Source organism: Acinonyx jubatus, chromosome B1 (genome assembly GCF_027475565.1).
Source record: "Acinonyx jubatus isolate Ajub_Pintada_27869175 chromosome B1, VMU_Ajub_asm_v1.0, whole genome shotgun sequence".
Classification (NCBI taxonomy): domain Eukaryota; kingdom Metazoa; phylum Chordata; class Mammalia; order Carnivora; family Felidae; genus Acinonyx; species Acinonyx jubatus.
The window spans coordinates 36,888,710-36,913,986 of record NC_069382.1 but is presented as its reverse complement, the minus strand read 5'-3'; the positions used below and the strand labels follow the sequence as shown (position 1 = coordinate 36,913,986).

The following is a 25,277-nucleotide window of genomic DNA, read 5'->3' as shown; positions in this document are numbered from 1 at the left end:
TTAAAGGCAGTTTCTTCTTTTTCAGCCCATTTAAATGTTTTCCCCTCTTTGGTAGCTTCATATAGGGGCCTGGCGATCTCAGCAAAACCTGGAACCCAGAGGCGGCAGTAGCCGGATGATCCTAGGAATTCCCTCACTTCTCTTCGGGAGGTGGGAGTAGGGATCTTTAAGACAGTTTCTTTTCTGGCATCTGATAACTGCCGCTGTCCACCCTCCAGGATATATCCCAGGTAACTTACCCTCTCCCTGGATATCTGAGCCTTCTTCGCGGATGCCCGGTACCCAAAGGCCCCCAGGGTAGCCAGCAGGTCCTGGGTCCCTCGCTCACAGTCTTTGGCCATGTTGGCAGCAATCAGAATGTCATCTACATACTGTAGAAGGGTGAGGCCAGGGTGCTCCCTTCTGTACTCACCCAGGTCCTCGTGTAGTGCCTCATCGAAGATGGTGGGTGAATTTTTGAATCTCTGAGGTAGCTGTGTCCAGGTGAGTTGCCCACTGTAGCCCTCCTCCAGATCATGCCACTCGAAGGCGAACAAGGGTTGGCCCTGGGGTGCCAGCGGCAGACTGAAGAAGGCATCCTTTAAATCTAGTACAGTATACCAGACCCTGGAGGGCGCCAAGGAGCTCAAGAGAGTATATGGGTTGGGAACAGTTGGGTGTATGTCCGCGACCCTCTTATTTACTTCCCGGAGGTCTTGTACCTGCCGGTAGTCATTTTTGTGAGGCTTTTTGACTGGCAGTAGGGGGGTGTTCGAGGCAGACTGGCAAGGAACTAGTACCCCTAGGCTTCGTAGTCTCCGGATGTGTGGCTGGATCCCCTTCCGGGCCTCCTGAGACATGGGGTATTGTTTGATCCTTACCGGACTCTCTCCTGGCTTGAGCTCTACCAGGACTGGGGTCCTGTGAGCGGCTAGTCCCATCCCCCCGTCTCTGCCCAAACCGAGGGGAATTCTTGTAGCCATCTGTCTATATTATCCTCTCTCAGGAGCGCCTCCTGGTGGAGGAGGTATTCATCCTCCAGTCATGGTCAGGACCTGGACAGGGTGGCCCTTGCCATCGGTGATCTGAGGCCCCCCTTGTCTGAAAATTATCTGAGCTCCAATCTTGGTCAGTAAGTCCCGTCCTAACAGCGGGTAAGGGCATTCTGGTATTACCATAAAGGAGTGGGATACCCGGCCCATTCCCAAATCTACTGTTCTTTGGGTAGTCCATGAATACTGGCTCATACCAGTTGCCCCTTGTACCCAGGACTTCTTGCTGGCTAGTTTTCCTTGTGGGGTGCGGAGGACCGTATGTTGTGCTCCGGTGTCGACAAGGAAGTCAACAGGGGTCCCCTCCACTTTAAGAGTTACCCTGGGTTCGGGGAGAGGGTCCAAACCCTGACTTCCCTAATCACTTAGTTCATCTAGCTCTAGGACTTTTACTTGATCAGTCTTGCTTCCCTTCCCACTGGCCCTTTTTGGACAATCTCGGGCCCAATGCCCTATCTCCTTGCAGTATGCACACTGATCCTTCTGCAGCCTCTGCTTGCCCCCCTTGGTGGTTCCTTTACCTTTTCTTGCATCATCTGCCAGCTGCCGGAGACGGCAGTCTCGTTCCTCAGGGGAGTCAGCAGTGGTAGCTAGTAGTATTCTGGCCAGGTCTCAAGTCTACTTACTGCTGGCAGCCGCCATGGCACGAGTTTGCTTGTCCTCAGGAGGCTCCCGGTTATTATATACCTTTTCGGCTGCCACCAGTAAGTCCTGCAGACTTTTTTCTCCTAGTCTATCTATTTTCTGTAATTTGCTCCTAATGTCTATGCCCGATTGGTTTACAAAGGCCATGATAACAGCTGCCTTGCTTTCTGGAGCCTCTGGATCCATGGGGGTATAGGTACGGAATGCCTCCATGATCCGTTCTAAAAAGGCAGCCGGAGATTCATCTTTTCCCTGTTGTACAGTTCCTACCTTGGCCAAATTGGTTGGCTTTCTAGCAGCCATTCGGAGACCCCTCATTAGAGTCTGGCGGTAGACCCAGAGCCTCTCCTTACCTTCTGCCATGTTGAAATCCCACTGGGGCCGAGTTAAAGGGAAGGAGGCATCTATCTGAGCCTGGTTGGTGGTGGGATTTCCGTCTGCGCCCGGAACTGGTTTTCGGGCCCCATTGAGGATTCTTTCTCTTTCTTCAGTCGTGAACAGGACCTGCAAAAGCTGCTGGCAATCGTCCCACGTGGGCTGATGGGTAAAAAGAACAGAGTCTAATAAATCAATAAGCCCTGCCGGTTTCTCGGAAAACTTAGGATGCTGAGCTTTCCAATTGTAGAGGTCACTAGTGGTGAAAGGCCAATAGTGATGGGGCTGATTCCCCTCCGCGTCTGGGGGTCCAGTGGCTCGCAGGGGCAGAATAGTGGAGTCGGCGGTGGAGGTGGATTGCTCCCTCTGAGCCCTTTGTCTGGTAAAGGGCGGGCTTCCCACTGGAGTGTTTCAGCCTCCTGCTCTCGGAACAGCGTCTGCCTCCCCTGGAGGGGGAGGATGGTGTTCTTCCGGCATCCTAGAGGGGTTATACGGGGGAGGAAAAATTAATTCTTCTTCAGTACCCCCTGGTAACACAGGGTAGAAGGGTGCTGAAGGCTGGATAAGACTTCTTCTTCTTTGTCCCCTGCAAAGCAAGCATGGGTTTTGGCTCTGGAGGGAGCGGGGCTAGGAAGGGCTTAAGCCAAGAGGGTGGGTCTTCTACAAGGTCCTGCCAAGTGATAATGTAAGGGAGCTGATCAAGATGGCCTGTCTTAGGCCGAGAGATGATACTCCTGACGCGGTGGATGGTAGGGAGGTCGAAGGTCCCCTCTGGTGGCCATCCGACATTGAAAGTTGGCCACTCACTAGAACAAAAAAACTGCCACCGACCCTTTCAGACTTCCACACTGAGGTTGTTAGCTCTTCCCCTCACATCCTTAAAGTGATGAATCATAATACTTAGAGGAGTAGTCTGAGTCTGTCCCATAACGTCCATCCAGTAAGTCCACAGAACAAAACAGAGAAACACAAAAACAGACAGAGGGCCCCTAGAAAGCCTTCCAACTCCATGGAAGCAAAACTGAAAGCTAGCTTAGACCTTTGAGGGGATTCCATGTCCCTCCAAAACTGATGAGGGGATTCCACATCCCTCCAAAGACGACGGCCTCACGCCAACCAGCAGGAGCGACCCGCCTCGTCTCAGAACTTTGAGGGGATTCCACGTCCCTCCAAAACAGATGAGGGTATTCCACGTCCCTCCAGAAGGGAGGATCGGAACGTCTTCCAAAACTCCCGGCCCTTGGTCCTCCAGTGTGTCCACTTAGACTGCTTCGGGCACTACCAGAATTCCAGAAATGAGCTCACACAGAAAAGACAGAACAAACAGACAGACACTAAACATGGCCAGTCAGGCTCTCCAGGTCGGGGGGGGTCCCTCGGGGGTCTTGGGGATCCCGGGTCGAGCCCCCAAATGTAATGCCTAGAATTCGTGATCCCCAAAGACCGCCAGGGAGCCGAGTCCAATGCAAAAGCAAAAGAGCCTTTATTCGAGCTAGCTCGAGCTCAATCCCCTACCTGCACCAACGCAGCGGTGAGATACCAGGGAGAGAGAGCGAGTTTCAAAAGGACAAAGGTTTTATTGGGGCCTAGGGGCAGTTGGTGAGGTAATGGCTATGGCCTCAGCTGATTGGCTGGGGAAGGGTGGGAGTCCTGTTAGGCAGGTGAGGGGGGGATTACTCAAGGGGAGGAGGTGTGGTCAAGGTGAAGGACACAGAACAAGATGGAGAGTCAGCCGGCGTAGGCCCGCCCTTTCATGATCACCGAATATATTTCACCTGTGTCTACTGAAAAGACAATCTGTTTCCCATTGTCAGGTTTTACCTAAGACATCAATGGGGGGATCTGAAGTGGGCGGTCCAAGTGGGTGCTCTTCACTCCTAGGCATTGAGGGTGGGAGGAGCAAATGGTGCCTGAGGCACTGAGGATGGTATAGGAACCAGTTATGTAGGCCATACCCAAGGTGGTGCAGAAACAGAAAGAAGGGGAGAGAAAGGCAAAAGAGGTGAGATGCCAGCAGAAGGAATACAAAGAGAATCCCCAGTTCTAAACCTTGTCTTAGACAGGTTCTAAATCTTATCTAAGGAACAGGAACAGACATCATGTCTCTCCCCCCCCCACCAACTAGTGGAATTAGGCAGTCCATGTCAGGCAAGAAAAGATAGGGAACTGCCCCCGAAAAAGTGGAGTTTCAGCAGCTGCTTGGGAATATTCCTTACAGTACCCATCCTGAGGTAGACTAACCACAGTTGGTTCCAAATATCAGGGCCATTATCATGGGAGATGAATGAAGGAGAAGACCTCACATCTATTAGGGGAATGAACAAAGAGAAAATATCATCATCCCCTTTGTTAGGGATGGCCTATGTTTCTTCCAGTGCCTGAGTTCTGTCAGTGATGTGGGAACAAAGACAGAAGGAAATGGCAGATAAAATTAAATTTCCTTATAACCTGCTTGAGGAAGGCAGAGTAAAACTTTTCTCTAGGAACTCCCTACTGTCTTAATGTCAATGCTTTGCTAGAGGGAAAAACAACCTAAGCTTGACAATTGCTATTCCTCCAATTAGTCTTCTTTAGCATATGAAAATCTCTTTGGAACCTTCCCCTTGACTTTACCTCCCCCCAACTCCCAAGTATATAATCAGTCTCTCCTCAGGGTCCCAGGGTAGTTCTTCCTTCCCATGGGTCCTGTCCCCACACTTCAATAAAATCACCTTTTTTTTTTGCATCAAAAATGTCTCAAGAATTCTTTCTTGGCCATCAGCTCCACACCCACCATCACCCCAAAACCTCATCATCAGGAGGTTATTTAAATAATTATCATTCAATATATTAGGAGGGAGTTTACAGACTTGATTACTGACAAAACATGTTCTGCAAGAGGTCCTTGGGTCCAGGGAGAGCCATGAAGGCCTGGACCTAGGGTACCTCTGTCCATTTGCCCTGTTTACTAAGACCATGCAGTATTACAAGGAGATCAGTCCTTTTCTACATTTTGTAATCTAAATTATTTCCAGTGGGTTAAAAAAGCATCCCAAGGGAGAGTCCTTGGAGACTGAAGAGAAGCTCCCATGTTCCTCCTAGAGAGAAAGAGAAGGTCCATTACCATGAGAATCCACCCTCCCTCTCTCTGCCACCCCCCCAACTCCTGGGTGGCATCCCACGCACAGGATATGTCAGAGGTTCCTGGTATCAAAACAACCTGAGGCATCCCTCTAATGAAGTCACTATGATCACTGACCAGCCTTTAAGGGCCCCTGAGGAGGAATGATAGCATCCCCCCTGCTTTCCCATTGCGTTCTAAACTACAGATTGGTGCCTGAGTATGGTCCAAGTTTGCCTTGCTGAGAAGGCCAGGAGGAAACCACCATTTTTAAACCATGGAAAGTACTGGAAAAGTTTTATAAGGGGGAATTACCAAATTTTGTAATTTTAGTTAGTAGAGGACATTGACAGAAATCATCACAGATAGAAATCCATCATGATCTAAAGTGACATTCCAGCACATATAGTCTTTACAACCAGCTTCCTAGAAAACTGTTCCTTGTTGGGTTTTAATTCAATCAGGTACTTGTTTCAGCCAGCTCCCAGGAGAGTGGCCAGATCAGGGATATGCCGGGAATCACATTAGACCAATGAGGAGGAAATCTCACATGGGAGTCTTAAGATTGGTAGCTGTCCTGATAACTTAGGTTGCTGTCCCGTGCCCAAGACAGACAACTTTGCATAATGACAGGAATAAAGAGAGGGCATCAAGTTTCTGGGCCTCATTAAACATTCTGGCCAGGGTACTAACTTCCAGCCTAAAGGCAGGCTTTCTTTTCCCCCATAGAGTAGCCACAGGCCAAAGGATTGCCTGAGCAATTGACTTGAACGTGTTCCAATAAGACCATACTTCTTGAAAAGCCCCTGAAATGAGAGTAAAAGAGGAAAAGAGAAAGTACTCACCAAGTTTGATTTGGTTCAAAGTCCAGATGAAAAGACTCAAAGCCTCACAAAAGGACACCAAATGATAAAGCTTTGGGTGATTGTGGGGGTTCAAACCTGATGGCCAAGAAAGAAATCTTGAAGATGTCTTTGGTGCAAAAAGGTGATTTTATGAAAGCACGGGGACAGGACTTGTGGGCAGAAAGAGCTGCACTGGGGTTGTGAAGAATGGCTGGTTACATACTATGGACTTGGGGGAGGTTAAGTCCAAAGGGAAGTTTCCAAAGAGACTTTTATATGCTAAAGATTCATAGATTACTGGAGGCCTAGATATTGTCAAATTGAGGTTGTTTTTTCCTCTAGCAAAGTATTAACATTAAGACAGTAGGGAGGGAGTTCCTGGACTTTAGGCTATTGATGGGATTGTCTTTTTCTTGCAAACTGGCAGAGACTTTTACTGGTTTAACCATTTTTTTGTCCTTTCCTGTTTTGGGGCAGCTAGGAGTGTCCGAGGAATATCATATATATCCCACCTGGGGGGCGGGTGTATGTTCTAGCTTGTACTTCGCACTCAGCCTGTCTTATGTGGGTAATCATCAATATTACCACTAACTGGAAAATTAACATTTGTGTTTCTTCAGTCATTGTAAAATGATAGCTTATAATGTAAAATGGTAGCTTCAGAACAAACTAAGCAACTATGGAAAATAAATGTGTAGCCAGAAAGAGTTAGGAGTCCCCAGAAAAAGAGAGACATAGATTTTGTGACACAGGAGAAGTCATTTTAGACTCCCAGCTATTTTCCACAATTTATGTTGTACTGGCACTTTTTGCCTGAGCACACTTCTTGTAGAACTTCCTAGGAGGTGTTAGAACAAAGAAATGCAAAATCCTCAGTAGTTAAGGATTTTAAGTGAACAAAGGGAATGTAAAAACTAGTTTCTACCTGGCTAGGAAAATAAATCAGTGGCAAAACTCCCAATGCTGTTTTAAGAGTAAAGATTGACCTAATACATGTTCTTGAGTTGTTTTTATAGGATTTAAACCATACATTATAGGAGTGATGGGGTTAAAACTGTCATGAGCAAGATTACCATTGACCAACACCCCCACCCTTCTTCACAAAAATATTAACTTCAACCTTTATAGGCAAGCAACAGGAAGAGCTGCAGTGTCCTACACCAGTTTGAGCTGGACCACTGACTTACACCTGCGCAAATGGACAATGGAGTGTCTTGACAATTACCTCTACCTCATTATAATGTTTAAAATCTTCACCTCTCCACTGAAGGAGGAGCATAAACCTCATTAACATAACATACAATATGTGTATAAACGTGTCCTTAAGAGGCATGCATGACTTTATGCTGAAATCTACATATCATGACAAAGCTCCAGTTTTTGAATATTCATCTTAGTTATAAGATGGATAGTTCCTTAGTTATAAAAGGAACCCACTCACCCCTGCTGTAAGAGTTATGGCTTTGGAAATTATTTCCTATGATCTCCTTATTTGCTGCAAATAAGGTTTCCTCTGTGCGACAACTCCACCTGGTATAGTCTCTATCTGTAACTCACCAAGAAGCAAACTCATGTTAGTTCAGTTACAAAGGGATTTACACTTTTCCTGAAGCATAAGTGAATTCTTGTGAGTAGTTTCTATTTTTTCCTGTATCCTTCAGAGTTGGTGAGGAACATGGGCATCTCCTAAGGTAATTGTTTCAAAGACTTTCAAAGGCATACTATCTCCTAATCTGAGATTTATAAAGCTTATGTGCCTAGCTAGCAGAGCTGCTGAGAGTCATTGGGTGTGGGAGAGAGAGAGAGAGAGAGAGAGAGAGACTGGGAACTGGGAATCAGTCTAGGTGGTTTGTTGAATAATTAAACATATCCAGTACAATTTAAAAATTGCTAAAGTATATTTTTGTTAGTTAATTTGTGTGTAGTTGTATCTAATTAGAATTATTACTAGAGAGCAGCAGAACATAGTTATTTTGTAGTCCCTGGGAAACTTGAAACCATGAAACCATGAAACTTGAATCCATGAAAACCAATGTTTGCCTCTCAGTATACCCCATGTGGGCCCAGTCCAGACCCTTCTCTCCCTCCTTTTCTCCTTCTGACAAAGTCTAAAGTGCAAAAACACCAAAGTTCCTAGTGTAGCCCTAGAAGCCACTAAATTTAAGTGTGTAAGGAAAAATAGAAACAATCATGGTCAGAGCAGCCAGCTCTTCCTTGGCCTAAGAAACAATTAAAGATCACTATCTTAGCTTCTCTAATGTTTATGAAGGGAAAATTATTGTCATGCTACTTTAACTCTTGCATTGGCTGTCTCTCCTGAAAACTGCTCAGTTACTTACTGTAGACCAAGCATGAAGAATAGTATTTACATAGTAAAATTCCCAAGTGGGTGTGGGGGGTGGATGGGCAGAGGAAGGTTACGTGCAGTCAAATTCTTTCTCATAATTCCTGAGTGTGATTTGCATGTGACTACAGCTGGCTCTAAAGCAACATGTGGGTTTGGCATTAGGGAGTTCCCTGTAGAATTATCTAGCTTGCTGGTTTTTTCATACAAAAAGTGCAGAGACCGGCAAAAGGCCCACTAAAATAAATAATTGGTATCAGCTGAAGCTTGTCCTACACACTCCATAAAGACAATGGTTCTCAAACTTTACTGTATATTATAATTAACTGGGGAGATTTGACAAATTCATGTGCCCAGCCATACCCCCTATGAACTAAATCAAAATCTCTAAGGATGGGACACAAACATTTTTATTGTTAAATAAAAATGTGTTATTTCCATGTGTTAGCTGAGTCTAATAGCCATTGCCCTAACAGGGACCTCCAGGAAATGATGATACTGAATTAAAAACATGGGAATTAAGGAATAGAGCCAGCTTCTCCCTTAATTCAGAGAGAAATCATAAATGAAAAAGACAAAACCTTCCGCACAGATTACAATTATAATGATATTATTAGACACAGGTATCTTTGAGTTGTAGACATAAACCCCCTCCTCCTCTAGCTACAGGAGTAATCACAAAGGTCAAAGATCTCTAGCTTCTTAGGCTGTTCTGGATTGTCCAGAGGATCAATCAATAGTCAGTCAATCCAATTGTGAGGGATTACAGCCATACAATGCTAGTTTTTGTTTTGCTGAATGCAAAGGTAGGAAATGCTCCTTGAGAACTCTGCAAACAAGTAATAAATTGGTAAAAATACAAGAGATAAAAGACTCCTACAGAGAACCTAACATCACAAGTGCTCACTTAAGAAGTGACAGTCAAGGTTAAAGGAGGTTAAAGAAGGGACAGGAAGAGCCTTTGAGGACCTCCTGGGGAAGGGCCTGAGTTAAACTGGCATACCTCAGTAAAGCAAGGGAGTTTCCTGGCCCTGGTCTATTGTTGATGTCCTGGCCTTCTGATAAGTGGAGGATATAATACAGATTATTCCAACAAACATTTGTGGAGCACCTCATATGTGCCAGGCATTGTTCTGTTGCCTGAGCACACAAAGCAAACAAAACAGATATACCCCCTCTTTGCTTTCAAGAACCTTAGAATCTGAATTTTCCCCCCATCACTCTAATGCCTTTGGTCTGAATTACTCAAACACTCCCGGCAGTTGGTTAGTCACGCCACAATACATGTCTATCCAGAAGCTCAGCATGTGACGTTATTTGGAGGAAGGGTCTTTGCCAATGTAATTCAGTTAAAGATCTTGAGATTTTCTTGGCTTAGAGTGGGTCTTAAATCCAATGACAAATAATCTTATCAGAGACAAAAAAAAAATAGAAATAGATATAGACACAGAAAGAAAGCCCCTGTGAAAAGGGAGCTAGAGATTTGAGTGATATGTCTGTAATCCAAGAAACACTAAGGATTGCTGACTACCACTAAAAGTTAAAAGAAAGGCATGGAATCAGTTGTTCTCAGACTCTCCAGGAGTAAACTCTAAGGTCATCTTCTAGCCTCCAAAACAGTGAGAGAATACATTTCTTGTTTTAAGCCACCTAGTTTTTTTGTCTGGCAATTTGTTACACAGTCCTAGTTAACTAATACATCCTCCTAATGGTCTTCCTTCCTCTGCACTTGTCCCCCATAGCAATCAGAGTAATCCTTTAGAATTCAAGTTATTATGTCATTGCTTTAGTCAAAGCTCTCCAGTGGTTCCCATCTTATTCAGAGCAAAAGCCAGTGTCCTTTAAAGAGACAACAAAGCCCTTGCCATTGGGGGTGATGATCTAGCCTCAGTTACCTTTCCAGTCACATTCTTAACCAACCTTCTCATGACTACCTCCCCCAACACTAAGCTCTAGACACACTGAAATGTTTCTGGAATTTTCTCCTCATGTGCCCAGCATGCTCTTGTTCGCCCGTTATTCCTCCTGATTCATTTTCTTTCTTCTCTCAAGTCTCAAATAGCACAGTATCAGAAGAGGCCTTCTCAGAACACCCTATCTAAAATAGTGTCACTCTCTTCACTTTAGTCTGCACCTGACATTATATACACATATAGATAAGTGTGGATACAGATATGGATATACATTACTTATACACAATGTATCATCCCAATAGAATGAAATCTCCTTAAAAATAGGGATTTTGTTTTGCTTGCTGCTGCATCCCTGATGCCTGTTTCTGAAATATTATATCCTTGTGTTTTTGTCTGTCTTTTGACACATCATAATTATTTTGCATTAAGGATATTTCTTCATATGTCTTATCTCCTCTAGCAGAATGTAAGCTTCTTAAAGTTAGGAAGTCTGTTTCAGTCACACCTACCTCAACTTCTCTCTCTGCCCAACCTAAGACAATAAATAGTCAATGCTCAAAAGATATGAGTTGGTTAAACCATTATTTTTATAAAGAGATTCTTTTTCTTGGAGTAGTGTTTTTGAGTATAAAAAGTATATAAACTAAAATTTTAATTTCTTATTTTCTTAAGAGTTTCAAAAATTAACTCTCCTAAAGAATCTTGGTCTTTTATGAATTCATTTTGGAAAGAAAGTGATCCTACAAAATCCAAATTATTCTTTTAGTGGGAAGTGGTCTTATTTTCTTTGATATTTATTAAATGTTAACAACACATCTAATACTTGGCATATTCGATTTTGCTTCTTTAAAAATGCCAGGTATAATGTAGATCACATTTGAAAAGACTATAAAAGCTCATTAATTTGAACTGTCCTAATTTTGAGGCTAAATTATTTTACCTAAGTATATAAAGAAAATATTTTTAGTATTCTAACTAACATCTCTGGGAAGTCTTTTAAACCATTTATGTACTTCTCTAAGAGAGCTATTTCTAAGTACCATACTTATAACTTATTTTGACCAATTTTTCAAAAAAGAACAGATATGCTAATTAAAAGAATTTTCATTTATTCAATTTTCATTTATTTCATTTATTCACCCTAAAAGTTTTTCAAAACCAGGACTCTTGCCTGCCAAAAATAAACGTGTCGGCAGGGCAAAGACTTGATCAGGGTTATGGGCTCTCAGAATGATTTTTCTAAGGAAATATTTGTTATAGGCTTAAAGGGTCTATAAATTAGTAATAAAACTTAAAAGTTTAAATAAACTTTATTTCAACAACCTTCCCTAAGTCTGTATGAGTTTAAAAGATAAGAAGAGTCTTATAGGATTCACTCACCTTTCTTTTTCTTAGCTTGAAATGACTATAATTTGATGTAATTTTTACTTGAGAAGAAACACCTATAAAACAATGTTCTTGGCTTTTGTTTCTGTGTTTAAATGCATGGAAAAATAATATACCCAAAATAACACTGGACTAGAAATCAGGAGGCTTGACTCCATATTCCTCTCTGTCCTATAGGCCCTTGGACAAGCCTCAGTCAGTTAAATGTCAGTTAAGTGTTTGGCTCAGGTCATGATCTCACAATTCGTGGGTTCAAGCCCCACGTCTGGCTCCGTGCTAACAACTCGGAGCCAGAGCCTGATTTTGGATTCTGTGTCTCCCTCTCTTTGCCCTCCCCTGCTTGCACTCTGTCTCTCTTTCTTTCTCAAAAATTAATAAACATTAAAACTTTTTAAATTAAGACCCTACCCTTATAACCCCATGTAACCTTAAAAATAAAAGAAGTAGTTAGTATGGTTTGTTTGTGTAGACTTTCAGTGCCATCTCATCTCTGGTGGTAAATTTGTTATTCCTTCCCTGGTACAGGTAAGGGCTAGGGGGACATCTTCACAAGGGGAGTTTATTATCTTGTTTACAGGTAGGTAGGAAGAAGGCAGAGAGCTTATCCTGTGCCCTTTCTCTCAATTGCCTTGAGCTCAAAATAATCCTTATGCCAGAGTGGCATATTTTGGAATGGCATGTTCTGATCTCCTACAAGGTGATGTAATCATTAACCTACAATTGAAATATAACAACAGTAGCGTAAGTAGCTTCCTAGGCTCTAATGTCTCAACCCATTCTCTATACCATAACCAATGTAATATATCTAACACATAATTATGATCATGCTACTGTCTTGATTAAAACCCTTTAATGGAATTCCATTGCCCACAAGATAAAGTCAAAACTCTGTAACCTGTCATATAAGGTCTTCTATGATTTGGATACTGCTTCATTCTCCCTCCTCATTCTATACCACCATAACTCTACAATTATGCCATCTCAAACTCTTTCAAGTTTCTCTAAAGGCATCATGCTACTTTGGTTCTCCTGCCTGGAAATTCCTGACCCTTTACCCACCATTGACTTGGTAAGTACCTGCTCATCTTTCAAGATACAGCCTAAGTATTACCTTCTTAACAAAATCCTTTCTGTTCACTTCCCATTGAATATTCTACCCATTCTTTTATTTTTTTAATTAAATTATTTTAATTTTTATTTTCTTTTGAGAGAGAGAGAGAGTGTGTGTGTTCATGTGAGCATGAGTGGGGGAGGGACAGAGGAAGGAGAGAGAGAATCTCAAGCAGGTTCCACATTCAGTGCAGAGCCCAATGCAGGGTTGATCTCATGATTGTAATATTCAGTAACAATAGATAATTGATACAGACTTTATTACAAGAAGTGAGGTGATGCCATAACACATACCTCTTTAGTTGGGCATAGTTTCAGAACTGGGAAGTGGGTCAAGGCTGCAATGACTTTAAAAAGAATGTTAGTGAAAACCTAAAGAGCCTTGAAGTGACTTTTAGTAGACCCTGGATAGCCTTTGAGGAGGCTGCTGGTGAGAGTTTAAAGGAACTAAGGAAAATGTTATGAAAACTGAGAAATCGGAATCCTTGTTATATAGTGACAGAAAATAACAATATTGCTGCTTGAATTAATATGGAAAACAAAAAATGTCCCTAATGAACTGAGCGATCTAATGAAGATTTCCAGACAAGGAGTTGATAGAGTCACTTTGTTTCTTCTTACAGCTTATATTGAAATATAAGAGGAAAAAGATAAGCTAGAAAAGAAAGAAGCCAAAAGTTGATGAAGCCAGGTTTTGAAATTTTCTAACCTCTTGAGGTGGAAAACAATGTTAAATTAAGATATGGCTTCTAAGAAAACATTACAATCTTGGGCACTGTCAGAAAAAGTTTCTAAAGGTAAAGCCAAGTGTTTGGCTATAAAACCCTTTTAACATCCCACCAAAATCTATGATGATACTTTAAGTAATAGGGCTTTCTAGGTGTTAAGGGTGTTAAGGATATTAAGGTTTCTAGAAGCTTAATGGTGTTATCTCTCAACAGTGTTATCGGAAAATCAAGATGAAGAACTTATCATAAAGAAACTCCTATGTTGCCTATCTTCTGCCCAATGGAGTGAATCCCCAAAAAGCAAATTATTCCAGAAGAAATATTGCTGGCTTAGATTGAAAGGGAAAGAAACCATATGGGGTAAAAAAGGACTGGAACCACAAATTTATAGGCAGAAAGTAAGCAAAGAGATTATTCAGCTAGAAACACAGGCAACCTTTTATGGAAAATATAGGATCAACCAGAGGATGGCTATAGTAAATCAGAAAGCACAGCCACAAGTATGGAGATTTATTCCAGAAAAAGAGTAGGACTAAGTCAAGAAACTTTCAAGGCAAGAAAATTCCAACTGGATTTCTAAATGGTTTGGACCAATGATCACTTTTACCCCTTTTCGAATGAGTTTATTATGGTTATTCTATGTCTGTCCCATCATTGTACATTGGCTATGTGGAGCAGATAATTAGTCTCTTTAGTTCACAGGTCTTCAGATTAACAGGAATTATACTCTAGGACCTGTACTCAAGTACCCACACCTACACCTACACCTAATTTAAATGGGAAGATCCTAAGCTTCCAGTAGGTACTATAAAGGGATAAGGAGTATTTATTTTCTTTACCATATAAGAGAGATGTGAATCATGGGAGACCAGAAGGAAGACTGTGGAGGCAGCTTCTTAGGTGATCCCATTTCTGTTATCCTTGACCTTGTGTCATCCTCTTCCAAATTAAACAGGGTTGACCTATATAATCAAGAGAATTTGCAGAAATGATGCTGTATGACTTCCAAGGGAAGTCCATAAAACATGAAGACAATTCCACTTGGTCTTTTCTTGGATCACTTACTCTGGGGGAACCTAATGTCTTGTAGTGAAGACAATTACATAGCTCTATGAAGAAGTCCACATGGCAAGGATAAAAGGTCTCCTGCAAACAGCACCAACTCACCATCCATGTGAGTGAGCTATTTTGGAAGCAGATTCTCAAACCCCTGGTCAATTTTCAGATGACTGTAGTTCCAGCTGACATCTTGACTACAATCTCATGAGCCAGAACCACCAAGAAAATTTGCTCCCAAAGTCCTGACCACCAGAAACTGTATGAGACAATAAATCCTTATTGCTGTTGTAAGTCACTAAATTTTAGTGCAATTTGTTGCACAGCAATAAACAACTAATACAAACATAACAAATAATAATATCAACAAAGGCAATCAGTAAAAAGACTAAATACAATGGAGTAATGATATTGGGCGTATAGAGTGGGGCTAAGGAAGTGTGTGTAAATGAACAAAACCTTCATCTGCCAGAGTAAAAAGTCAATTGATAATGTCTATAATTAATAAATAAATAAATAGCTGAGTAAAGGTATTGTTTAGGAATTTGAAGATATAATTAGTTTAAAAAAAAGCAACTAAAAATAAAAATGATTCAAAGTAGTCACCTCTGGGGCAGAGTGTTGCCACTTTCCATTATAAGTTCCCTGTTCCATTTCATTTTTAAGCCAAATATTATGCTTTGATTTTGTAAAGATACTGGGGGATTTAGAATGGGTCAAAAGTAAAATCTAATATATATATATATATATATATATATATACACACACACATATATATTGACAAATATATCTATGTCAGATATTTTTACATCTCATTTAATTTATGAGATACAGTTAGCTTTGTTTTAAACATGAGAAAACTCAACAGGAATATGCCTCAGAATTCTTGTATTCAAATATGTCAAAATTGTTCTTCAGTATTCTTGGGTAAAAATTTTAAAACTGGTCTGTCGTGCCTACTATACAGTAAAAGTCTGAATATTTTTATAGAAACATATTTTTTTAAATCAACTAGAAGTGTATCTTCCATGTTGTAACTTCGGTAAAGGCAAGTGTTTGTTACAAAATCACCTGTTAAAAGCAAGTGACTCAGCTTTGATCACAGAGAAAATAATCCAACTTTGTACAGCGTGCCTGAGAAATATTTAAAACGAAAGAATTCAAGAATTTTGAAGATAAAAGAGTTGGCAAAAGTATACTATGCAATTAAAAACAAAAAGCAGGAGTTGTAATAGCTGACCAAATTGGCTGGAGATCTTGGAAGATGGCAGCATAGGAGGACGCTGGGCCACTGCGCATCCTGCTGATCACTTAGATTCCACCTACACCTGCCTAAATAACCCAGAAGACCACCAGAGGATTAGCAGAAGGGAGTCTCCAGAGCCAAGCGCAGACGAGAGGCCCACGGAAGAGGGTAGGAAGGGCGGTGCGGCGGTGCGCGCTCCACGGACTGGCGGGAGGGAGCCGGGGCAGAGGGGCGGCCCGCCCGCCAAGCAGAGCACCCGAGTCTGGCAAAAGCAGAGTATACTTTTTATACTCAAAAACACTACTCCAAGAAAAAGAATCTCTTTATAAAAATAATGGTTTAACCAACTCATATCTTTTGAGCATTGACTATTTATTGTCTTAGGTTGGGCAGAGAGAGAAGTTGAGGTAGGTGTGACTGAAACAGACTTCCTAACTTTAAGAAGCTTACATTCTGCTAGAGGAGATAAGACATATGAAGAAATATCCTTAATGCAAAATAATTATGATGTGTCAAAAGACAGACAAAAACACAAGGATATAATATTTCAGAAACAGGCATCAGGGATGCAGCAGCAAGCAAAACAAAATCCCTATTTTTAAGGAGATTTCATTCTATTGGGATGATACATTGTGTATAAGTAATGTATATCCATATCTGTATCCACACTTATCTATATGTGTATATAATGTCAGGTGCAGACTAAAGTGAAGAGAGTGACACTATTTTAGATAGGGTGTTCTGAGAAGGCCTCTTCTGATACTGTGCTATTTGAGACTTGAGAGAAGAAAGAAAATGAATCAGGAGGAATAACGGGCGAACAAGAGCATGCTGGGCACATGAGGAGAAAATTCCAGAAACATTTCAGTGTGTCTAGAGCTTAGTGTTGGGGGAGGTAGTCATGAGAAGGTTGGTTAAGAATGTGACTGGAAAGGTAACTGAGGCTAGATCATCACCCCCAATGGCAAGGGCTTTGTTGTCTCTTTAAAGGACACTGGCTTTTGCTCTGAATAAGATGGGAACCACTGGAGAGCTTTGACTAAAGCAATGACATAATAACTTGAATTCTAAAGGATTACTCTGATTGCTATGGGGGACAAGTGCAGAGGAAGGAAGACCATTAGGAGGATGTATTAGTTAACTAGGACTGTGTAACAAATTGCCAGACAAAAAAACTAGGTGGCTTAAAACAAGAAATGTATTCTCTCACTGTTTTGGAGGCTAGAAGATGACCTTAGAGTTTACTCCTGGAGAGTCTGAGAACAACTGATTCCATGCCTTTCTTTTAACTTTTAGTGGTAGTCAGCAATCCTTAGTGTTTCTTGGATTACAGACATATCACTCAAATCTCTAGCTCCCTTTTCACAGGGGCTTTCTTTCTGTGTCTATATCTATTTCTATTTTTTTTTTGTCTCTGATAAGATTATTTGTCATTGGATTTAAGACCCACTCTAAGCCAAGAAAATCTCAAGATCTTTAACTGAATTACATTGGCAAAGACCCTTCCTCCAAATAACGTCACATGCTGAGCTTCTGGATAGACATGTATTGTGGCGTGACTAACCAACTGCCGGGAGTGTTTGAGTAATTCAGACCAAAGGCATTAGAGTGATGGGGGGAAAATTCAGATTCTAAGGTTCTTGAAAGCAAAGAGGGGGTATATCTGTTTTGTTTGCTTTGTGTGCTCAGGCAACAGAACAATGCCTGGCACATATGAGGTGCTCCACAAATGTTTGTTGGAATAATCTGTATTATATCCTCCACTTATCAGAAGGCCAGGACATCAACAATAGACCAGGGCCAGGAAACTCCCTTGCTTTACTGAGGTATGCCAGTTTAACTCAGGCCCTTCCCCAGGAGGTCCTCAAAGGCTCTTCCTGTCCCTTCTTTAACCTCCTTTAACCTTGACTGTCACTTCTTAAGTGAGCACTTGTGATGTTAGGTTCTCTGTAGGAGTCTTTTATCTCTTGTATTTTTACCAATTTATTACTTGTTTGCAGAGTTCTCAAGGAGCATTTCCTACCTTTGCATTCAGCAAAACAAAAACTAGCATTGTATGGCTGTAATCCCTCACAATTGGATTGACTGACTATTGATTGATCCTCTGGACAATCCAGAACAGCCTAAGAAGCTAGAGATCTTTGACCTTTGTGATTACTCCTGTAGCTAGAGGAGGAGGGGGTTTATGTCTACAACTCAAAGATACCTGTGTCTAATAATATCATTATAATTGTAATCTGTGCGGAAGGTTTTGTCTTTTTCATTTATGATTTCTCTCTGAATTAAGGGAGAAGCTGGCTCTATTCCTTAATTCCCATGTTTTTAATTCAGTATCATCATTTCCTGGAGGTCCCTGTTAGGGCAATGGCTATTAGACTCAGCTAACACATGGAAATAACACATTTTTATTTAACAATAAAAATGTTTGTGTCCCATCCTTAGAGATTTTGATTTAGTTCATAGGGGGTATGGCTGGGCACATGAATTTGTCAAATCTCCCCAGTTAATTATAATATACAGTAAAGTTTGAGAACCATTGTCTTTATGGAGTGTGTAGGACAAGCTTCAGCTGATACCAATTATTTATTTTAGTGGGCCTTTTGCCGGTCTCTGCACTTTTTGTATGAAAAAACCAGCAAGCTAGATAATTCTACAGGGAACTCCCTAATGCCAAACCCACATGTTGCTTTAGAGCCAGCTGTAGTCACATGCAAATCACACTCAGGAATTATGAGAAAGAATTTGACTGCACGTAACCTTCCTCTGCCCATCCACCCCCCACACCCACTTGGGAATTTTACTATGTAAATACTATTCTTCATGCTTGGTCTACAGTAAGTAACTGAGCAGTTTTCAGGAGAGACAGCCAATGCAAGAGTTAAAGTAGCATGACAATAATTTTCCCTTCATAAACATTAGAGAAGCTAAGATAGTGATCTTTAATTGTTTCTTAGGCCAAGGAAGAGCTGGCTGCTCTGACCATGATTGTTTCTATTTTTCCTTACACACTTAAATTTAGTGGCTTCTAGGGCTACACTAGGAACTTTGGTGTTTTTGCACTTTAGACTTTGTCAGAAGGAGAAAAGGAGGGAGAGAAGGGTCTGGACTGGGCCCACATGGGGTATACTGAGAGGCAAACATTGGTTTTCATGGATTCAAGTTTCATGGTTTCATGGTTTCAAGTTTCCCAGGGACTACAAAATAACTATGTTCTGCTGCTCTCTAGTAATAATTCTAATTAGATACAACTACACACAAATTAACTAACAAAAATATACTTTAGCAATTTTTAAATTGTACTGGATATGTTTAATTATTCAACAAACCACCTAGACTGATTCCCAGTTCCCAGTCTCTCTCTCTCTCTCTCTCTCTCTCTCCCACACCCAATGACTCTCAGCAGCTCTGCTAGCTAGGCACATAAGCTTTATAAATCTCAGATTAGGAGATAGTATGCCTTTGAAAGTCTTTGAAACAATTACCTTAGGAGATGCCCATGTTCCTCACCAACTCTGAAGGATACAGGAAAAAATAGAAACTACTCACAAGAATTCACTTATGCTTCAGGAAAAGTGTAAATCCCTTTGTAACTGAACTAACATGAGTTTGCTTCTTGGTGAGTTACAGATAGAGACTATACCAGGTGGAGTTGTCGCACAGAGGAAACCTTATTTGCAGCAAATAAGGAGATCATAGGAAATAATTTCCAAAGCCATAACTCTTACAGCAGGGGTGAGTGGGTTCCTTTTATAACTAAGGAACTATCCATCTTATAACTAAGATGAATATTCAAAAACTGGAGCTTTGTCATGATATGTAGATTTCAGCATAAAGTCATGCATGCCTCTTAAGGACACGTTTATACACATATTGTATGTTATGTTAATGAGGTTTATGCTCCTCCTTCAGTGGAGAGGTGAAGATTTTAAACATTATAATGAGGTAGAGGTAATTGTCAAGACACTCCATTGTCCATTTGCGCAGGTGTAAGTCAGTGGTCCAGCTCAAACTGGTGTAGGACACTGCAGCTCTTCCTGTTGCTTGCCTATAAAGGTTGAAGTTAATATTTTTGTGAAGAAGGGTGGGGGTGTTGGTCAATGGTAATCTTGCTCATGACAGTTTTAACCCCATCACTCCTATAATGTATGGTTTAAATCCTATAAAAACAACTCAAGAACATGTATTAGGTCAATCTTTACTCTTAAAACAGCATTGGGAGTTTTGCCACTGATTTATTTTCCTAGCCAGGTAGAAACTAGTTTTTACATTCCCTTTGTTCACTTAAAATCCTTAACTACTGAGGATTTTGCATTTCTTTGTTCTAACACCTCCTAGGAAGTTCTACAAGAAGTGTGCTCAGGCAAAAAGTGCCAGTACAACATAAATTGTGGAAAATAGCTGGGAGTCTAAAATGACTTCTCCTGTGTCACAAAATCTATGTCTCTCTTTTTCTGGGGACTCCTAACTCTTTCTGGCTACACATTTATTTTCCATAGTTGCTTAGTTTGTTCTGAAGCTACCATTTTACATTATAAGCTATCATTTTACAATGACTGAAGAAACACAAATGTTAATTTTCCAGTTAGTGGTAATATTGATGATTACCCACATAAGACAGGCTGAGTGCGAAGTACAAGCTAGAACATACACCCGCCCCCCAGGTGGGATATATATGATATTCCTCGGACACTCCTAGCTGCCCCAAAACAGGAAAGGACAAAAAAATGGTTAAACCAGTAAAAGTCTCTGCCAGTTTGCAAGAAAAAGACAATCCCATCAATAGCCTAAAGTCCAGGAACTCCCTCCCTACTGTCTTAATGTTAATACTTTGCTAGAGGAAAAAACAACCTCAATTTGACAATATCTAGGCCTCCAGTAATCTATGAATCTTTAGCATATAAAAGTCTCTTTGGAAACTTCCCTTTGGACTTAACCTCCCCCAAGTCCATAGTATGTAACCAGCCATTCTTCACAACCCCAGTGCAGCTCTTTCTGCCCACAAGTCCTGTCCCCGTGCTTTCATAAAATCACCTTTTTGCACCAAAGACATCTTCAAGATTTCTTTCTTGGCCATCAGGTTTGAACCCCCACAATCACCCAAAGCTTTATCATTTGGTGTCCTTTTGTGAGGCTTTGAGTCTTTTCATCTGGACTTTGAACCAAATCAAACTTGGTGAGTACTTTCTCTTTTCCTCTTTTACTCTCATTTCAGGGGCTTTTCAAGAAGTATGGTCTTATTGGAACACGTTCAAGTCAATTGCTCAGGCAATCCTTTGGCCTGTGGCTACTCTATGGGGGAAAAGAAAGCCTGCCTTTAGGCTGGAAGTTAGTACCCTGGCCAGAATGTTTAATGAGGCCCAGAAACTTGATGCCCTCTCTTTATTCCTGTCATTATGCAAAGTTGTCTGTCTTGGGCACGGGACAGCAACCTAAGTTATCAGGACAGCTACCAATCTTAAGACTCCCATGTGAGATTTCCTCCTCATTGGTCTAATGTGATTCCCGGCATATCCCTGATCTGGCCACTCTCCTGGGAGCTGGCTGAAACAAGTACCTGATTGAATTAAAACCCAACAAGGAACAGTTTTCTAGGAAGCTGGTTGTAAAGACTATATGTGCTGGAATGTCACTTTAGATCATGATGGATTTCTATCTGTGATGATTTCTGTCAATGTCCTCTACTAACTAAAATTACAAAATTTGGTAATTCCCCCTTATAAAACTTTTCCAGTACTTTCCATGGTTTAAAAATGGTGGTTTCCTCCTGGCCTTCTCAGCAAGGCAAACTTGGACCATACTCAGGCACCAATCTGTAGTTTAGAACGCAATGGGAAAGCAGGGGGGATGCTATCATTCCTCCTCAGGGGCCCTTAAAGGCTGGTCAGTGATCATAGTGACTTCATTAGAGGGATGCCTCAGGTTGTTTTGATACCAGGAACCTCTGACATATCCTGTGCGTGGGATGCCACCCAGGAGTTGGGGGGGTGGCAGAGAGAGGGAGGGTGGATTCTCATGGTAATGGACCTTCTCTTTCTCTCTAGGAGGAACATGGGAGCTTCTCTTCAGTCTCCAAGGACTCTCCCTTGGGATGCTTTTTTAACCCACTGGAAATAATTTAGATTACAAAATGTAGAAAAGGACTGATCTCCTTGTAATACTGCATGGTCTTAGTAAACAGGGCAAATGGACAGAGGTACCCTAGGTCCAGGCCTTCATGGCTCTCCCTGGACCCAAGGACCTCTTGCAGAACATGTTTTGTCAGTAATCAAGTCTGTAAACTCCCTCCTAATATATTGAATGATAATTATTTAAATAACCTCCTGATGATGAGGTTTTGGGGTGATGGTGGGTGTGGAGCTGATGGCCAAGAAAGAATTCTTGAGACATTTTTGATGCAAAAAAAAAAGGTGATTTTATTGAAGTGTGGGGACAGGACCCATGGGAAGGAAGAACTACCCTGGGACCCTGAGGAGAGACTGATTATATACTTGGGAGTTGGGGGGAGGTAAAGTCAAGGGGAAGGTTCCAAAGAGATTTTCATATGCTAAAGAAGACTAATTGGAGGAATAGCAATTGTCAAGCTTAGGTTGTTTTTCCCTCTAGCAAAGCATTGACATTAAGACAGTAGGGAGTTCCTAGAGAAAAGTTTTACTCTGCCTTCCTCAAGCAGGTTATAAGGAAATTTAATTTTATCTGCCATTTCCTTCTGTCTTTGTTCCCACATCACTGACAGAACTCAGGCACTGGAAGAAACATAGGCCATCCCTAACAAAGGGGATGATGATATTTTCTCTTTGTTCATTCCCCTAATAGATGTGAGGTCTTCTCCTTCATTCATCTCCCATGATAATGGCCCTGATATTTGGAACCAACTGTGGTTAGTCTACCTCAGGATGGGTACTGTAAGGAATATTCCCAAGCAGCTGCTGAAACTCCACTTTTTCGGGGGCAGTTCCCTATCTTTTCTTGCCTGACATGGACTGCCTAATTCCACTAGTTGGTGGGGGGGGGAGAGACATGATGTCTGTTCCTGTTCCTTAGATAAGATTTAGAACCTGTCTAAGACAAGGTTTAGAACTGGGGATTCTCTTTGTATTCCTTCTGCTGGCATCTCACCTCTTTTGCCTTTCTCTCCCCTTCTTTCTGTTTCTGCACCACCTTGGGTATGGCCTACATAACTGGTTCCTATACCATCCTCAGTGCCTCAGGCACCATTTGCTCCTCCCACCCTCAATGCCTAGGAGTGAAGAGCACCCACTTGGACCGCCCACTTCAGATCCCCCCATTGATGTCTTAGGTAAAACCTGACAATGGGAAACAGATTGTCTTTTCAGTAGACACAGGTGAAATATATTCGGTGATCATGAAAGGGCGGGCCTACGCCGGCTGACTCTCCATCTTGTTCTGTGTCCTTCACCTTGACCACACCTCCTCCCCTTGAGTAATCCCCCCCTCACCTGCCTAACAGGACTCCCACCCTTCCCCAGCCAATCAGCTGAGGCCATAGCCATTACCTCACCAACTGCCCCTAGGCCCCAATAAAACCTTTGTCCTTTTGAAACTCGCTCTCTCTCCCTGGTATCTCACCGCTGCGTTGGTGCAGGTAGGGGATTGAGCTCGAGCTAGCTCGAATAAAGGCTCTTTTGCTTTTGCATTGGACTCGGCTCCCTGGCGGTCTTTGGGGATCACGAATTCTAGGCATTACATTTGGGGGCTCGACCCGGGATCCCCAAGACCCCCGAGGGACCCCCCCCGACCTGGAGAGCCTGACTGGCCATGTTTAGTGTCTGTCTGTTTGTTCTGTCTTTTCTGTGTGAGCTCATTTCTGGAATTCTGGTAGTGCCCGAAGCAGTCTAAGTGGACACACTGGAGGACCAAGGGCCGGGAGTTTTGGAAGACGTTCCGATCCTCCCTTCTGGAGGGACGTGGAATACCCTCATCTGTTTTGGAGGGACGTGGAATCCCCTCAAAGTTCTGAGACGAGGCGGGTCGCTCCTGCTGGTTGGCGTGAGGCCGTCGTCTTTGGAGGGATGTGGAATCCCCTCATCAGTTTTGGAGGGACATGGAATCCCCTCAAAGGTCTAAGCTAGCTTTCAGTTTTGCTTCCATGGAGTTGGAAGGCTTTCTAGGGGCCCTCTGTCTGTTTTTGTGTTTCTCTGTTTTGTTCTGTGGACTTACTGGATGGACGTTATGGGACAGACTCAGACTACTCCTCTAAGTATTATGATTCATCACTTTAAGGATGTGAGGGGAAGAGCTAACAACCTCAGTGTGGAAGTCTGAAAGGGTCGGTGGCAGTTTTTTTGTTCTAGTGAGTGGCCAACTTTCAATGTCGGATGGCCACCAGAGGGGACCTTCGACCTCCCTACCATCCACCGCGTCAGGAGTATCATCTCTCGGCCTAAGACAGGCCATCTTGATCAGCTCCCTTACATTATCACTTGGCAGGACCTTGTAGAAGACCCACCCTCTTGGCTTAAGCCCTTCCTAGCCCCGCTCCCTCCAGAGCCAAAACCCATGCTTGCTTTGCAGGGGACAAAGAAGAAGAAGTCTTATCCAGCCTTCAGCACCCTTCTACCCTGTGTTACCAGGGGGTACTGAAGAAGAATTAATTTTTCCTCCCCCGTATAACCCCTCTAGGATGCCGGAAGAACACCATCCTCCCCCTCCAGGGGAGGCAGACGCTGTTCCGAGAGCAGGAGGCTGAAACACTCCAGTGGGAAGCCCGCCCTTTACCAGACAAAGGGCTCAGAGGGAGCAATCCACCTCCACCGCCGACTCCACTATTCTGCCCCTGCGAGCCACTGGACCCCCAGACGCGGAGGGGAATCAGCCCCATCACTATTGGCCTTTCACCACTAGTGACCTCTACAATTGGAAAGCTCAGCATCCTAAGTTTTCCGAGAAACCGGCAGGGCTTATTGATTTATTAGACTCTGTTCTTTTTACCCATCAGCCCACGTGGGACGATTGCCAGCAGCTTTTGCAGGTCCTGTTCACGACTGAAGAAAGAGAAAGAATCCTCAATGGGGCCCGAAAACCAGTTCCGGGCGCAGACGGAAATCCCACCACCAACCAGGCTCAGATAGATGCCTCCTTCCCTTTAACTCGGCCCCAGTGGGATTTCAACATGGCAGAAGGTAAGGAGAGGCTCTGGGTCTACCGCCAGACTCTAATGAGGGGTCTCCGAATGGCTGCTAGAAAGCCAACCAATTTGGCCAAGGTAGGAACTGTACAACAGGGAAAAGATGAATCTCCGGCTGCCTTTTTAGAACGGATCATGGAGGCATTCCGTACCTATACCCCCATGGATCCAGAGGCTCCAGAAAGCAAGGCAGCTGTTATCATGGCCTTTGTAAACCAATCGGGCATAGACATTAGGAGCAAATTACAGAAAATAGATAGACTAGGAGAAAAAAGTCTGCAGGACTTACTGGTGGCAGCCGAAAAGGTATATAATAACCGGGAGCCTCCTGAGGACAAGCAAACTCGTGCCAT

General features: G+C 42.5%; 1 pseudogene; it reads right to left on the bottom strand.

Annotated features, from left to right (window-relative positions):
* Positions 1-325: 325 nt before the first annotated feature.
* LOC128314264 (uncharacterized) lies at positions 326-25,277 on the bottom strand (annotated as a pseudogene).